Source organism: Gavia stellata, chromosome 26, assembly GCF_030936135.1.
Source record: "Gavia stellata isolate bGavSte3 chromosome 26, bGavSte3.hap2, whole genome shotgun sequence".
NCBI classification, from domain to species: Eukaryota; Metazoa; Chordata; class Aves; order Gaviiformes; family Gaviidae; genus Gavia; species Gavia stellata.
Window position 1 is genome coordinate 8539347 of NC_082619.1, and position 14911 is coordinate 8554257.

A 14911-nucleotide genomic window follows, 5' to 3' on the forward strand; every position below is an offset into this window, starting at 1 on the left:
TCACTGAGAAAGAAGTAGATCACAACACCTAATGGAAACGTGCTTGGTTACAGCTCTGCCAGTAGGTGACGGCCACCCGACTCCTCAGCCAGATCTCGTCTGGGAGACTGAGGGCGATCCCACAGGTATGTCGCTTGAACGAATGAGCATGTAGGCTTTAATATTCTCTTGATATGAAATTTAACTTCATCTTTTCTTGGCTGGTGCTCAGACATGCAGAAGAGCAGAGAGGCAAAGGGTCGGGCTTAATGATGTGCCCCGGGGCGCTCTGCTTTGCAAAGCGTTCTTTCCCAGCCTCTCCGACCCTGCGGTGCTTCCAGTGCCGGCTGCAAAGCCAGCAGGCTTGTTGGGGTTGAGTTTAGAGCTGGTGTGAGCTCCAGGGAGTGCTTTCTCCCAACAGCTCCGTGCATGGTTTGCTTTAGACCGACATGGTCCAGGCACCCAGTAACTGGCTGCACGATGCTCCTGAGTGGAAGGGAGAGACGAGTGCCATGGAGCAATTCCGTGTTTGAACTGCATTCACTGCCTTTCAGATCTGAAGAAGTATATTGTAGTATTTAAGGGGAGCTTCTCTGTTCTGTTGGTTTACAGACGTGCCTGCAGGCGACGGATATCCAGCCTCGCGGCTGGGTTCCAGGGCTGTCACGCTGGGAGATCGCCTGGGTACGTCATGGCTTTTTACTTCCTTTGAGAGCTGCCAGCTCAAAGCCCAAATGTGAGCAAGGCATCTCTTGCAGCTGGGACAATATACACCTGCCTCGTGTGCACCGTATCTTTACGTGATCCCCTCATATGCTGTGCTGTTCAGCTATGACGGTGTATATCACAAGGTACGATGGAAACTTCTCGTCTGTGTTTGGTTGCAGATGTGAGTACAAGGAGGGCTTTTCCTTCTTCTTGGATGGATCCTACGCTGGAGCTCACCTGGCAGCCCAGGGGTGAGTAGGCAGTCTTGGCTGACTTTACAGACTAGGCACTCATTTTCAGTATTTGATTTGTGAGAAATTTAACTTCATATGTTCCGTTAAGGTCCTCAAAAAGCAAATGATAAAGCTGAAATAGGAAACTCTTCTGAGCGGTCATCAGGATTGCTAAAGGAACTCCTGAAGGAGTGGGTGTATATCACTCTTACCAGAAGATTTTGAAACTGAGGTTTTAGAGGCATGCATGGGCAAGCGGTAGCCTACACAGCAGGAAGGGATCGATCGGAGCCTCACTGCGGTGACGCTCAATTTCATGCCTTGCAGGCGCCGGCGAGCTGCAGAGATTTTCGAGTCTCTGCTGTCCGTTATGGTTCCAGCTGAGTCCCAGGGACAGCTGCTGCCCCAGTTACAGCGTTACTGGTCAGAGCCGTTCAGGGCAGACGTTGGTACCCAGCTAGCAGGAACTGGCGATGCTCACTCCTTGAGTGCATGACGGACTTGCCAAGGAGTTCATTCCTGATAAGCCGTGAGAGGGCCAGCACCCTGGCCATTGCCAGCGGGGAGACTGCCAGCGGGGAGGCGGAGAGGATGCGCAGACAGCTTGGGGTCGCTGGGAGCGGCCAACTTTGCCTGGGCTGCAGGCATCCCCCAGTCAGGATCGGAGCACCCCAGCTTCACAGCCTGGTCCAGCCCCGTTGTTCTCCTTGATGTCTGAGGACTCTCGGTGACAGCTCGGGATCAGGGACGGGTGAAAGCTGAACACCCAGCTTGAGGCTGGACACCCAACTTGAAGGCAGCTAAAATGAAGGGCTGTGCATTCAGTCTCGGGTGGTTTAGCTGTCTGTTTCTAGTTGTGTTTTCAAACACTTGGTTGAGGGTTTCCTCTTGTTTTGGGGGACTGTGGGCTCTTCACTGCCACTTGTGAAAGTGCCCAGAATATGGTTGCAAGAGCTGGGGGTTCAGTCCACCATGTGTGTCTGTTACAATGACCACGTGATGGAGTTGGCACGATGGGAAGTGCTTCTCAAGAGGGCTCTTTCCCCAGCTGAACCAGCTACAGCGCCTTCCTGTCCTCTCTGAAGGAAGTAATTTACCATCATCTTGCAGTTTGCCAAAAATGTACCAAATGGAATGTGAACAAGAAGGTGCCATGCAATCTCCTAGTTTCTCAGCAGGTCAGGATTTGCTGTCTACTGGTAAACTGGAAAGGGTCTAGCGCTTACGCTTTTCTCCATGAATGACACGTTGTTCGGACTAGTGACTAGGTGCATCCCCCAAATGCCCAGGCTTTGTTTCTCTAATGTATTTGGAGAAGTATTGCCTCCTGAAGGTACCGTGTTTCCGATGAGGAATGGCCACTTCTAATTAAGCTGACCCACCTTCTTTCTAAAGAGACGGATGGTGAGACTGTGGAGAAGGCGGCACTTCAGGAAGGAGGGCGTTTCACAGTGCCAGTCTCCAATGAAACAACAGGGGCAATTCAATCAACAGGCGTGCCAGGTAATTGCTATCCTTCTGTCATCCAGTGTCATAAGTCACTGCGTGTCTGCAGGCTCTTCCCCTGGTGCCCACTACTGCATATGGTATCAACAGCTAAACTATTAGTGCAGAGCATGTGTTTTAAAAGAAGCCAAGAACGGCTATCTGAGGAGGACTGTTGTCTCTGGGGTGGTGAGGCTAGTGCCATCAGGAAACACGGAACGGGCGTTGGACAGGGCTGCTCCCGGACATGCCAGCTGCCCCAGAGCACCGGAGATCTGGCCGCAACGCCCAGAGAGGTCCATGAGGTGGAAGGCCTCGGCTGCACGAGGCCCCGCCAGGGGGGCAGGATGGGGCAGTCTCAGTCTCCTGCCCCTCCAGGAGCCCCGCCCTCCTGCGGTGACATGTGGGGGCGGGGCATGCTGGGGGCGGTGCTTGGGGGAGGGGCAGTGCCCCAGTGGCATGACCGCAGTGGGGAGGCCGGGCTGTGAGGTCACAGAGCCCCGCTGGGCCACGCTGTGATGTGCACTGCCGGGCCGCGGGCACCGCTCCAGCAGTGCCAGCAGCGGCAGTGGCAGCAGCAGCAGCGGCAGTAGCAGCAGCGGCAGTAACATGATGCAGGAGCGTGGGTCCATGGCCCCCCCCCACCTCCTTATCCTCCTCCTGGTGGCCCTGCGAGCCTGGGACGTTGGGGCTGCTCCGTGGCGAGCGCGGGGATTAGGTAGGCGGGCAGGCGAGGGCCAGCACCCAGCCCTGGCAGCATGGTGCAGCACTCACCACTCCTCGGGGTAGACAGTGGGGCTGGGCTTGTGGTGGGGCAGGGCCGGGAGAGCAGCGGGGCTGGAATGGGCCAGGTGAGCTGTGTCCAGCTCCGCAGGCAGTAGGAACGATGCCCCGCAGGGAGGTGCAGGGGGCTGCAGCCTCTGCGGGGGCATTTTCCAGGTGAACGGTGGGGCCAGGAGCAACACCACGAGGTGAGAAACCGTCCCTACAGATGGCCCTGTGTCGCCCTGACCTGGGAAGCCTTTCACAGGCACAGCCATGCCCAGGGCTTGGCTCTGCCACTCCTAGGCTGGGTCCTGCCTTTCAGCCTCGGGGACATCCATCCTCGGGAGATGTCTGCTCAGGACAACGGGAGCATTCCTGCTGTTGCCCTGCAGTGCTCTCCTTGGGCAAACCGAGGTCCCCATGGGACACACAGCCCCGGCCTGCAGCCCGGGGAACAGATGGGGCAGCACTGGTGCAGACTCTCACTGGCCAGTGGGCTCTTCTCCACGAGACGTGTGAATGATCGTTTATTTCCTCCAGTGCTTTCATGTGGGCTTCCTTTGTGCACTGTAGAGACCTCCCAGTAAGAAATCCCCGAGGGGACGTATGTTTGTCCAGCTGGTCCTTGAGGGGTGTTGCACATGGCCTGGAGACAGTGTGTTGAGAGCTTCCGGGTGCCAGCCAACAGGTCACCCAGGCCCCTCTGCAGCTTTGGAAATCTCCACCCACGTCTGGGTCCCCCGTCATTACCTGACCCCCCTCCAGTCACTGCAGGTCACTGAGAAAGAAGTAGATCACAACACCTAATGGAAACGTGCTTGGTTACAGCTCTGCCAGTAGGTGACGGCCACCCGACTCCTCAGGCAGATCTTGTCTGGGAGACTGAGGGCGATCCCACAGGTATGTCGCTTGAACGAATGAGCATGTAGGCTTTAATATTCTCTTCATATGAAATTCAACTTCATCTTTTCTTGGCTGGTGCTCAGACATGCAGAAGAACAGAGAGGCAAAGGGTCGGGCTCAATGATGTGCCCCGGGGCGCTCTGCTTTGCAAAGCGTTCTTTCCCAGCCTCTCCGACCCTGCGGTGCTTCCAGTGCCGGCTGCAAAGCCAGCAGGCTTGTTGGGGTTGAGTTTAGAGCTGGTGTGAGCTCCAGGGAGTGCTTTCTCCCAACAGCTCCGTGCATGGTTTGCTTTAGACCGACATGGTCCAGGCACCCAGTAACTGGCTGCACGATGCTCCTGAGTGGAAGGGAGAGACGAGTGCCATGGAGCAATTCCGTGTTTGAACTGCATTCGCTGCCTTTCAGATCTGAAGAAGTATATTGTAGTATTTCAGGGGAGCTTCTCTGTTCTGTTGGTTTACAGACGTGCCTGCAGGCGACGGATATCCAGCCTCGCGGCTGGGTTCCAGGGCTGTCACGCTGGGAGATCGCCTGGGTACGTCATGGCTTTTTACTTCCTTTGAGAGCTGCCAGCTCAAAGCCCAAATGTGAGCGAGGCATCTCTTGCAGCTGGGACAATATACACCTGCCTCGTGTGTGCCATGTCATTACGTGATCCCCTCATATGCCGTGCTGTTCAGCTATGACGGTGTATATCACAAGGTATGATGGAATCTTCTCGTCTGTGTTTGGTTGCAGATGTGAGTACAGAGAGGGCTTTTCCAAATTCTCAGCTCGATCCTGCGCTGGAGGTTACCTGGCAGCCCAGGGGTGAGTAGGCAGTCTTGGCTGACTTTACAGACTAGGCACTCATTTTCAGTATTTGATTTGTGAGAAATTTAACTTCATACTTTCCGTTAAGGTCCTCAAAGAGCAAAGGATAGAGCCGGAATAGGAAACTCTTCCGAGCAGTCATCAGGATTGCTAAAGGAAGTCCTGAAGGAATTGGACAAAGCAGCACGTGGTGGGTATATATATCACTCTTAACCAGAAGACTTGGGAAGCTGAGGTTTTAGAGGCATGCATGGACAAGCGGTAGCCTACACAGCAGGAAGGGATCGATTGGAGCCTCACTGCGGTGACACTCAATTTCATGCCTTGCATGCGCTGGCAAGCTGCAGAGATTTTCCAGAGCCTCTGCTGCCCATTATGGTTCCAGCTGAGTCCCAGGGACAGCTGCTGCCCCAGTTATAGCATGGAATACCTCCAGGGAGGGTGACTCTACCACCTCCCTGGGCAGCCTATTCCAAGGTTTCACTACTCTCTCAGTAAAGAACTTTTTCCTAATATCTAGCCTGAACCTCCCCTGGCGCAACTTGAGGCCATTTCCTCTAGTCCTGTCACTAGTCACTTGGGAGAAGAGACCAGCACCCACCTCTCTGCAACCCCCTTTCAGGTAGTTGTAGAGAGCGATAAGGTCTCCCCTCAGCCTCCTCTTCTCCAGGCTAAACAACCCCCTCTCCCTCAGCCGCTCCTCATAAGACTTGTGTTCCAGACCCCTCACCAGCTTCGTCGCCCTTCTCTGGACACGCTCCAGCACCTCGATGTCTTTCTTGTAGTGAGGGGCCCGAAACTGAACACAGTATTCGAGGTGTGGCCTCACCAGAGCCGAGTACAGAGGCAGGATCACCTCCCTGCTCCTGCTGGCCACACCATTTCTGATACAAGCCAGGATGCCGTTGGCCTTCTTGGCCACCTGGGCACACTGCTGGCTCATATTCAGCCGTGTGTCGATCAACACCCCCAGGTCCTTTTCTGCGGGGGAGCTTTCCAGCCACTCATCCCCAAGCCTGTAGCGTTGCCTGGGGTTGTTGTGGCCGAAGTGTAGAACCCGGCACTTGGCCTTATTGAACTTCATCCGGTTGGCCTCAGCCCATCGATCCAGCCTGTCCAGATGCCTGTGCAGAGCCTTCCTACCCTCAAGCAGATCAACACTCCCTCCCAACTTGGTGTCGTCTGCAAACTTGCTGAGGGTGCACTCTATCCCCTCATCCAGATCATCAATAAAGACATTAAACAAGACCGGTCCCAAAACTGAGCCCTGGGGGACTCCGCTTGTGACCAGCATTACTGGTCAGAGCCGTTCTGGGCAGACGTTGGTGCCCAGCTGGCAGGAAATGTCGGTGCTCAATCCTTGAGTGTGTGAGGGACTCGCCGAGGAGCTGATTCTCGATAAGCCGTGAGAGGGCCAGCACCCTGGCCGTTGCCAGCGGGGAGAGTGCCCTTGGGAGGTGGAGAGGATGCGCAGACAGCTTGGGGTCGCTGGGAGCGGCCAGGATCGGAGCACCCCAGCTTCACAGCCTGGTCCAGCCCCGTTGTTTTCCTTGATGTCTGAGGACTCTCGGTGACAGCTCGGGATCAGGGACGGGTGAAAGCTGAACACCCAGCTTGAGGCTGGACACCCAACTTGAAGGCAGCTAAAATGAAGGGCTGTGCATTCAGTCTCGGGTGGTTTAGCTGTCTGTTTCTAGTTGTGTTTTCAGACACTTGGTTGAGGGCTTCCTCTTGTTTTGGGGGACTGTGGGCTCTTCACTGCCACTTGTGAAAGTGCCCAGAATATGGTTGCAAGAGCTGGGGGTTCAGTCCACCATGTGTGTCTGTTACAATGACCACGTGATGGAGTTGGCACGATGGGAAGTGCTTCTCAAGAGGGCTCTTTCCCCAGCTGAACCAGCTACAGCGCCTTCCTGTCCTCTCTGAAGGAAGTAATTTACCATCATCTTGCAGTTTGCTAAAAATGCACTAAAAATGAAATGTGAACAAGAAGGTGCCATGCAATCTCCTAGTCTCTCAGCAGGTCAGGATTTGCTGTCTACTGGTAAACTGGAAAGGGTCTAGCGCTTACGCTTTTCTCCATGAATGACACGTTGTTCGGACTAGTGACTAGGTGCATCCCCAAATGCCCAGGCTTTGTTTCTCTAATGTATTTGGAGAAGTATTGCCTCCTGAAGGTACCGTGTTTCCGATGAGGAATGGCCACTTCTAATTAAGTTGACCCACCTTCTTTCTAAAGAGACGGATGGTGAGACTGTGGAGAAGGAGGCACTTCAGGAAGGAGGGGGTCTCGCGGTGCCAGTCTCTGACAAAAAAACGGCGGCAGTTCAATCAACAGGCGTGCCAGGTAATTGCTTTCCTTCGGTCATCCAGTGTCATAAATCACTGCGTGTCTGCAGGCTCTTCCCCTGGTGCCCACTAATGCACATGGTGTCATCAGCCATGCTGTTAGTGCAGAGCAAGTGTTCTAAAAGAAGCCAGGAACGGCTGTACCTCCCACGATGTGCAGGACACACTAACATACAGAATTCTTCCTCCAGGTGTGGATGGCAAGAGAAACGCAAATTCTACAAATCCTAATGGTTTCCAGAAGTTCTTCATAGGAGGCACCGTGGTGGTCTTGGGCTGCGTGCTGCTTGGGATGGTATTGTGGTGTGCAATCCGCCTGCGGAGGAAGAGAAAACGGTGAGTTGTTGGCGGGGGGTGTTGCCAAACCTCTGTATTAGGTGGCTGCTATTAGCCATGAAGCATTTAGAGGTCGGGTATCCTGGCGTGCCGAGTTAGTTACTGGCCAGACTCTACGGACATTTCTGCTGTAAGATGTTTTAAGCGGCCTCTCCATTCATGGGCAGTCTTCTCTGAAACCCGTTCTTACTGTTGCAAGTATGAGTTAAAAGTGACGCTGCCTCGACAAGAGCAGACCCAGCCACAGACACAGGCAGCGCAAGGTCCAGAAGGAAAACGACGAGAGGTGACACTGCCATAGAAAGTGAGAAGCACGATAGTGACATCTCCCTCCCAGCGGACCTCCCAGCACAAATCACCCTGTTAGGTGATGCCGTAAATCCCAGATGTTCACCTCGGCCAAGGTGTCCCAGCAGCTCAGACCGTGCTATCAGCCTTGCTTTGGAGAGAGAGAGAGTCAGTCTGTCCCGTCTGCTCCCAAACACTGCCAGAGCGTGTGTTCTCAGCTCAGGCAGGGGTTTTGTCTGTGCAGGGGTATGTATCTCTTTGGATACGGATTCTAAAGAGAGGGTGGAGAGCACCTCACCGAACAGAGCGCCGAGGCTGTCCGCTTGTCTGGTCAGGGAGGGGCAGGGGAGCCAAGTGCTGGTCTCTGCCAGGCACGCTGAGAAAGGAGAACAGGAGGCTCTCCTGGCCCTGCAGTGCCATGCCCAGCTTTGCTTCCCTCGGTCTGCCGGGCTCACATCTCCTTTCTGGCACATGCAGAGCAGGCAGGTCAGGATGGTCGGGGCCGAGAGGAGATGAGCCACGGGCAGGCGAGTAGAGCCCCAACCAAGGGGTGCGGGGTGCCCCGTTTTCTGCATGGAGCTCTCCGTGCCCACAGCTCCCCGGTGCAGCCACGCGCCCACACCCCATGGGGCACCCAGCACTGCCCTGCACCCTCGACCCTGCCCAGCACCACAGCCACAGCGGGGTCTCAGCAGCCTCCTCTCTCCGCAGGCACGTCTCCACAGCTTTGGAAGCCTGGCCCACCTACTGCAGCCTCCCCTAACACCCAAACAACCGGACCGCTCACCCCATCACCTCTGAGAGACAGACCTGACACCAGCAGCCACCACCTGTGCCTGGAACACCAGCCCGCCCGCCACGGAGCACCAGCCCGGGCAGCCACCTGGCCCACCCGCCTCCACCCTGGCCCCCCTGGCTGTCCAACTCAGCCAGCCGCCTGTTGTGGGACCAGCCCGGCGCCCTCCAGCCCCCGAGGAGCTGAAACCACCCCCCCCGCCCCCCAAGACCATTGCCCAGACTCCCAACCAACAGCTTCAGGGGTCAACTGTTCATTTCAGAATAATGGCGGAGCAATAAATACAGATCAGTAGCACAATTGTCCGGGTCGTAACGGCAGCAAAGCCAGGAATTCACCAATTCTGGGCCGATCTTCATATCAAGGCACGGAGGGATGTGGATGCCCACGGCGTCAGCAGGCAGGGAGCTGGGCATGGGACCTGCCGACGGGCTGGGGCAACCCAGCTTCCCTGGTGGGACTGGCCTGCTAAATTCTGAGCCACAGAGGCACTGCTGGGGCTCCTTAACAGGTCATCACCCCCACCTCTGCTCCCCGTGCCAGCTCTGTCCTGGGGTGCACAGGACGGCGATACGCTGTAGGGCAATACCAGCCCCAGCCCCTCCCTTGGGTGCACGCTAAACAGATCACATAAGGCAAAGCCATAAGTAAAACACAGAGCAGCACAAAGCTGCTATCGAGCCACCACAGAGACACCGTCTGCTCTGCTTTTGGCTGGGATGGAGTCCATTTTCTCCCTAGCAGCCCATATGGTGCCGAGGTTTGGATCTGTGACCAAACCAGTGTTGGTAGCATACCCAGGATTCAGCTGTTGCTGAGCCCTGCTTGCACGGCGCCAAGGCCTACTCTGTTCACACACAGCCCTGCCAGCCAGTAAGCTGGGGGTGCAGTGGTACATGAAAAACTGGGCGTGAGCCGGCACTGTGCGCTTGCAGCTCAGAAAGACAAGTGTGTCTTGGGCTGCTGTGGAATTTTGATAACGAGGTGGGATTCCTGTGCACTAAGAACCATTAAGACTGCCCTTGCTATCTCTCGTGGGACCCAGGGGAGTGGAGACTTGCCTGGCTAACACAGGGGAGGGGGCCCTGTGGAGGCAGGACAGCCCTGCTTGTGGTCAGCAAAGAAAGCAAAATAACAGGAATCTGAAGGGTTCTTTGTTTCTTCGAAAGGCTTCGTGTCTGATAACTGCCCTTTGCCTCATTACCGGTGAAATGCATATTACAACTCACACCCTGCATATGCTAATGAAGATTAACGAGATCACGCTAAACATATAGGACTATAGCACTCGTCTCTCCACCCAAATCATGCTACACGTCACATATGGGTGGAACCTCGCAGTTTTGGGGATAAAAGACAGAGAAAATGATTGTTAAAGTGGGAGAGAAGAACCTCGATACCTGACGGACCAGTCGATGGGCTGCGTCCTCTTCCTCCACCCCAGGCAGGGACGCCATTCGGGGTAAGCGCTGCACCTCTCACCCTCTGGGTGAAAGTTATCCCGGGTTGTTGCATTGCTATCAAGTTTGCTAGCAATATCAACCTTCATTAGTAGCACTATTGTAGTTAGTGATTTTATCAACGGCAATCTCGAATCTGTTTCTGTCGCTTTCAATAAAATAACTGCTTTTGATTTTTGTGCATCTGCTCAGTGCAAGTCCTTTTGCTGGGGCTCTGAATAAACGAATCAGTGAATGTCCCGGCACTCTGACAGAGAAATTTCGAAACTACATTCCTTTTAACGCGACAGCTGCATCAAAAGAGGCGTGGGCAGCAGGTCGAGGGAAGGGATTCTGCCCCTCTACTCCATTCCCCTGCAACCCCGGCTGGAGCACTGCCTCCAGCTCTGGGCTCCCCAGCGCAAGAAAGACATGGACCTGTTAGAGCAGGTGCAGAGGAGGCCACAGAAACGATCCCAGGGCTGGTACAGCTCTCCTGGGCAGAAAGGCTGAGAGAGCTGAGGGTTTTCAGCCTGGAGAAGAAAAGGCTCCAGGGAGACCTTTCTGTCGCGTTTCAGTATATAAAGGGGGCTTATAGGAAAGGCACAGAGAGACTTTTTACCAGGGTCTGTATTGACAGGACAAGGGGCGAGGGTTTTAAGCTGAAAGAAGGTAGGTTTTGATTGCACGTAAGGAAGAAATGTTTTACGGTGAGGGTGGTGAGACGCTGGAACGGGTTGCCCAGAGAAGTTGTGGACGTCCCATCATTGGAAGTGTTCCAAGTCAGGTTGGAGGGCACTTTGAGCAACCTCCTGGGGGAGGCTAGGGCTGCTAAGTTTTCTCCCTCTTGCAGCAAACACAAGGCAATAGCTTTACGTTGCCTGCGTTCCTCTGCGGACGTGAACTGCTGTCAGGATGTGCTGCGCGGGACAGCCAACAGCTCTGGACTCATGACACTATTGCAGCTGCGAAAGCTGGTTGTGTTACAACTGCTGTGAGCAGGAGTATGGACCCAGCCGTGTGGTGCCCTGTGATGGGTGCTGAACTGGGCTGAAGGACAACAGAAAGGGCTTCTTAAAATACGTTCACAGCAAAAGCAGGATCAGAGATAACGTTGGTCCGTTGCTTGATGAGCTCAGTCACCTCACAAATAGGGCTGTAGACAAAGCAGAGACGTTTCGGGCCTTCTTCCCCTCTGTCTTTAACATCGATGATGGGTCCTGGGACCCGCCCCATGCCCCCACCCCCCAAGCCCTCTGTTGGAAGACTGTGACTGGGGGCATGATAAACTCCCAGCCAACTCAGAAATTTCTGAGACTTGCTGCTCCAGCTGGATACACCTAAGGCTACGGGGCCCAATGGGATTCGTCCCAGCGTACTGAAAGAGCTGGCCGACGGTATTGCGGGACCTCTCTCCATTATTTTTCGACGGTCTCGGGAGTCTGGAGAGGTCCCAGTCGACCAGAAGCTGGCAAATGTTGTCCCAGTTCTCAAGAAGGGTAAGAAGAAAGACCCTGGTAATTACAGGCCTGTCAGTCTCGCTTAACTGCCAGGTACAATTTTGGAGAAGGTCATTCTGGGAGTTATGGAGAAACACTTGAGAGACAACGCAGTCATTGGTCATAGCCAGCACGGGTTCATGAGGGGAAAGTCCTGCTGAACTAACTTAATTTCCTTTTACGACAAGGTCACCCATCCAGTTGACCAAGGGAAGCCAGTAGATGTGGGTTTTCTGGAGCTTGGCAAAGCTTTCGCTGCCGTCTCTCACAGTACCCTTCTGGACAAAATGTCCAGCCTACAGCTAGTCAAGTCCATGTTAGGTTAGGTGAACAACTGGCTGACAGACCGGGCTCAAAGTGTTATAGTAAAGGGGGTTACATCAGGCTGGCCGGCAGTGAACAGTGGGGTTCCCCAGGGCTCCGTTTTAGGCCAGAGCTCTTTAATGTTTTTATAAAGGATCTGGAGGCAGGAGTCGAATGTTCCGGCCCTCTCCTCCCCTTCCCCTCGGGGCTCCGTGCAGAAGAGATGACACCTCTCCACATTGTTGGGGCAGGACCGGGGGATGGGAAAGGGACTCACATCACACTTAGCAATCAACAACTCCCTCACGGAGCACTGGCAGACCTTGCGCAGGCTGGCTGGGCCTCCCTTTCCTGCCGGTGGGATGTGGCAGGCTTTGACCCTCGCAGCCACTGTCGAGTGCACGGGGCTGTGCCACTTGCAGGGCGCAGGGTCGGTGCGGGGGTCACTGAGGACCCCTGACCCTCCTGCAACATGGCTGCCACCGTCTTGTCGAGGGGACCGCAGGCACGGGATGAGGAGGGGGCTGGAGCCCAGGGCTTATGAGGGGAGGTGGAGGGTGGTCCCTGTGCCCAGGGGGCAGCCTTTCTCTCGGGCAAGCATCAAGGCAGGTGGGAGCGAGCCCCAGGAAAGGGGCCCTCAGCCCCCGTGGCCCTCCTCCTTCTCCCACATTTGGGCGCCTTTGAGGCCACAGGCCCCCCACGCCCAAACCCGCCATATTTGGTCACACGCATTGGCCACAGTCATAATCGCCATCACAGTGGCCTCCTGCTGTCACCAGCCACCTCACTGCCTTTTGTTCCGGCCCTATAAAAACAGGGGCCCCTGCAGCTGGCCCACAGTTTGCCGAGCTTCCAGGCCCTCGCATGCCAAGCATGCTTGGAAGGAAGAGGAGCCGGAGAAGCGAGGTGGATGGCTGCCCACCTTTGCGTCGGACGCCACAGAGCCCCTTACCGCAACCGCGGAGGAGAAGGGCGCCTCACAGGAGGAGGAACAAAATCACCCCCTGTGGCGGCCACACAGGGGAACAGCACGCGGGCCTGGCGTGTCTATCTGCTGAGGCACGGTGTGAGGCCCAGGCATGACAGCCCACCAAAGGATGGCATGAGGCCCACAGAGGTGCATCCATCTCAAGAAGAATCGTCGCTGGCATTGGGTCCACCTGCCACAGGGATCACCTGGCAGTACCCCAGACGTCCGGGCTCCTTTGTGTGAGGTGGCACCAACAGCGTTGCAGGAGCAGCCGGCAGGATCCCTACCGGCAGCTTGCCCTCCGCACCTTCACGACTGGGCAATAAACAACAACAAAAGAATAAAAATGCTTTCGTCCTCCCTTATTTGGCACTTTGGTGACTGCATCTGCACTCCCATGTCCCCCCTCGGTCTCTGTCTTGGAGTAGGAGGCTCTTTCTGGAAGCTTTCCGTTTCCATGCCCACCTTCATGCTTTGGCGGTGCCTGACATTCTGGGGTTTTCTGGGCTGTAGCAGCAATAGGTTGAGAATAGTTTTTTAAATGGAGTGCAATTAGCATAAGAAAAGCCACAAGAACCCTAGGGGTTTCTTGTTTCCAAAGATTCTTTTAGGTGATTGCAATGTCTCAGTCGTTAAGTGGGAATATCATGCAGCGGACACAAACAAGTTCAGGAAATTCCAGAAGCACATTGAAGGTAACTTTTTGGTGTGGCTACTAAGGGAGCTGACTAGGGAAGGCGCCCTCCTAGATTTGTTGATTGTAAGCAAAGAGTTTCTTGTCGCGCGGGTATGCAAAATGCAATCGTATCTGTAATATCCTCTGCAGCTTCCACGGTCCCTGTATTGCTAATGCTCTCTGCCAGTGCATGTGCATCGGTAATGGTATCTTCATCTGTGACGGTGTCCCTCTTGAAATGGTATCTGTAATGCTCTCTGCAGTAGTGCATGCAATGATATTTGCGTGCAACATGGTATCTGCAATTGTTTCTGCATCTTCCGTGGTATCCGTATCTGCAATGACATCTTCATTTACAAGGGTGCCTGCAACTGCAATGGTATCTGTAGTGGTATCTGTATGTCCAGTGGTATACCCCTATTCAATTGACTTCTTAAAAAATACCTGCAGCGTTTTGGCACCTGTAATGGTACCTGCGTCTGCCGTGGCATCTCCATTTGAAATGGCATTTGCATCTGCAATGCTGTTTGCATTGGTTTCTGCATCTGAAATGTTACGAGGAATGGATTGTGCATCTGCAAAGGTATCTACAGTGGTGTCTGCCATGGTATTTGCTGTTGCCATCTTCAGCAGTATTTGCATCTGCAATAGTAGTTGCATCTGCAGTGGTATATTCAGGGGCATCTGCAGCAGTATCTTCGGTAGCACCTTCTATATGTTTATCGGTAAGTGTAATGGTATCTGTATGTGTTATTGTGGTGGTTTAACCCCAGCCGGCAACTAAGCACCACACAGCTGCTCGCTCTCTCCCCCCGGTGGGATGGGGGAGAGAATCAGAAGAGTGAAAGTGAGAAAAGTGGTGGGTTGAGTTAAAGACAGTTTAATAGGGCAAGCAAACCCGCGCAAGCAAGCAAAACGCAAAACAAGCAATTCATTCACTACTTCCCATTGGCAGGCAGGCGTTCAGCCATCTCCAGAAAAGCAGGGCTCCATCACGCGTAACGGTTACTGGGGAAGACAAGCGCCATCACTCCCAACGTCCCCCCCGTTCCTTCTTCTTCCCCCAGCTTTATATGCTGAGCATGATGTCAGATGGTATGGGATCTCCCTTTGGTCAGTTGGGGCCAGCTGTCCCAGTTGTGTCCCTGCCCAACTTCTCATGCACCTGGTAGGGCACTGTGAGAAGCTGAAAAGTCCTTGACTTAGTAGAAGCACTGCTCAGCAACAACTAGAACATTAGTGTGTTATCAACATTATTCTCATCCTAAATCCAAAGCACAATACTATACCAGCTACTAGGAAGAAAGTTAACTCCATCCCAGACAAAACCAGGACAGTAATGATAGCCGTATCCGTAATTGTAGCTATA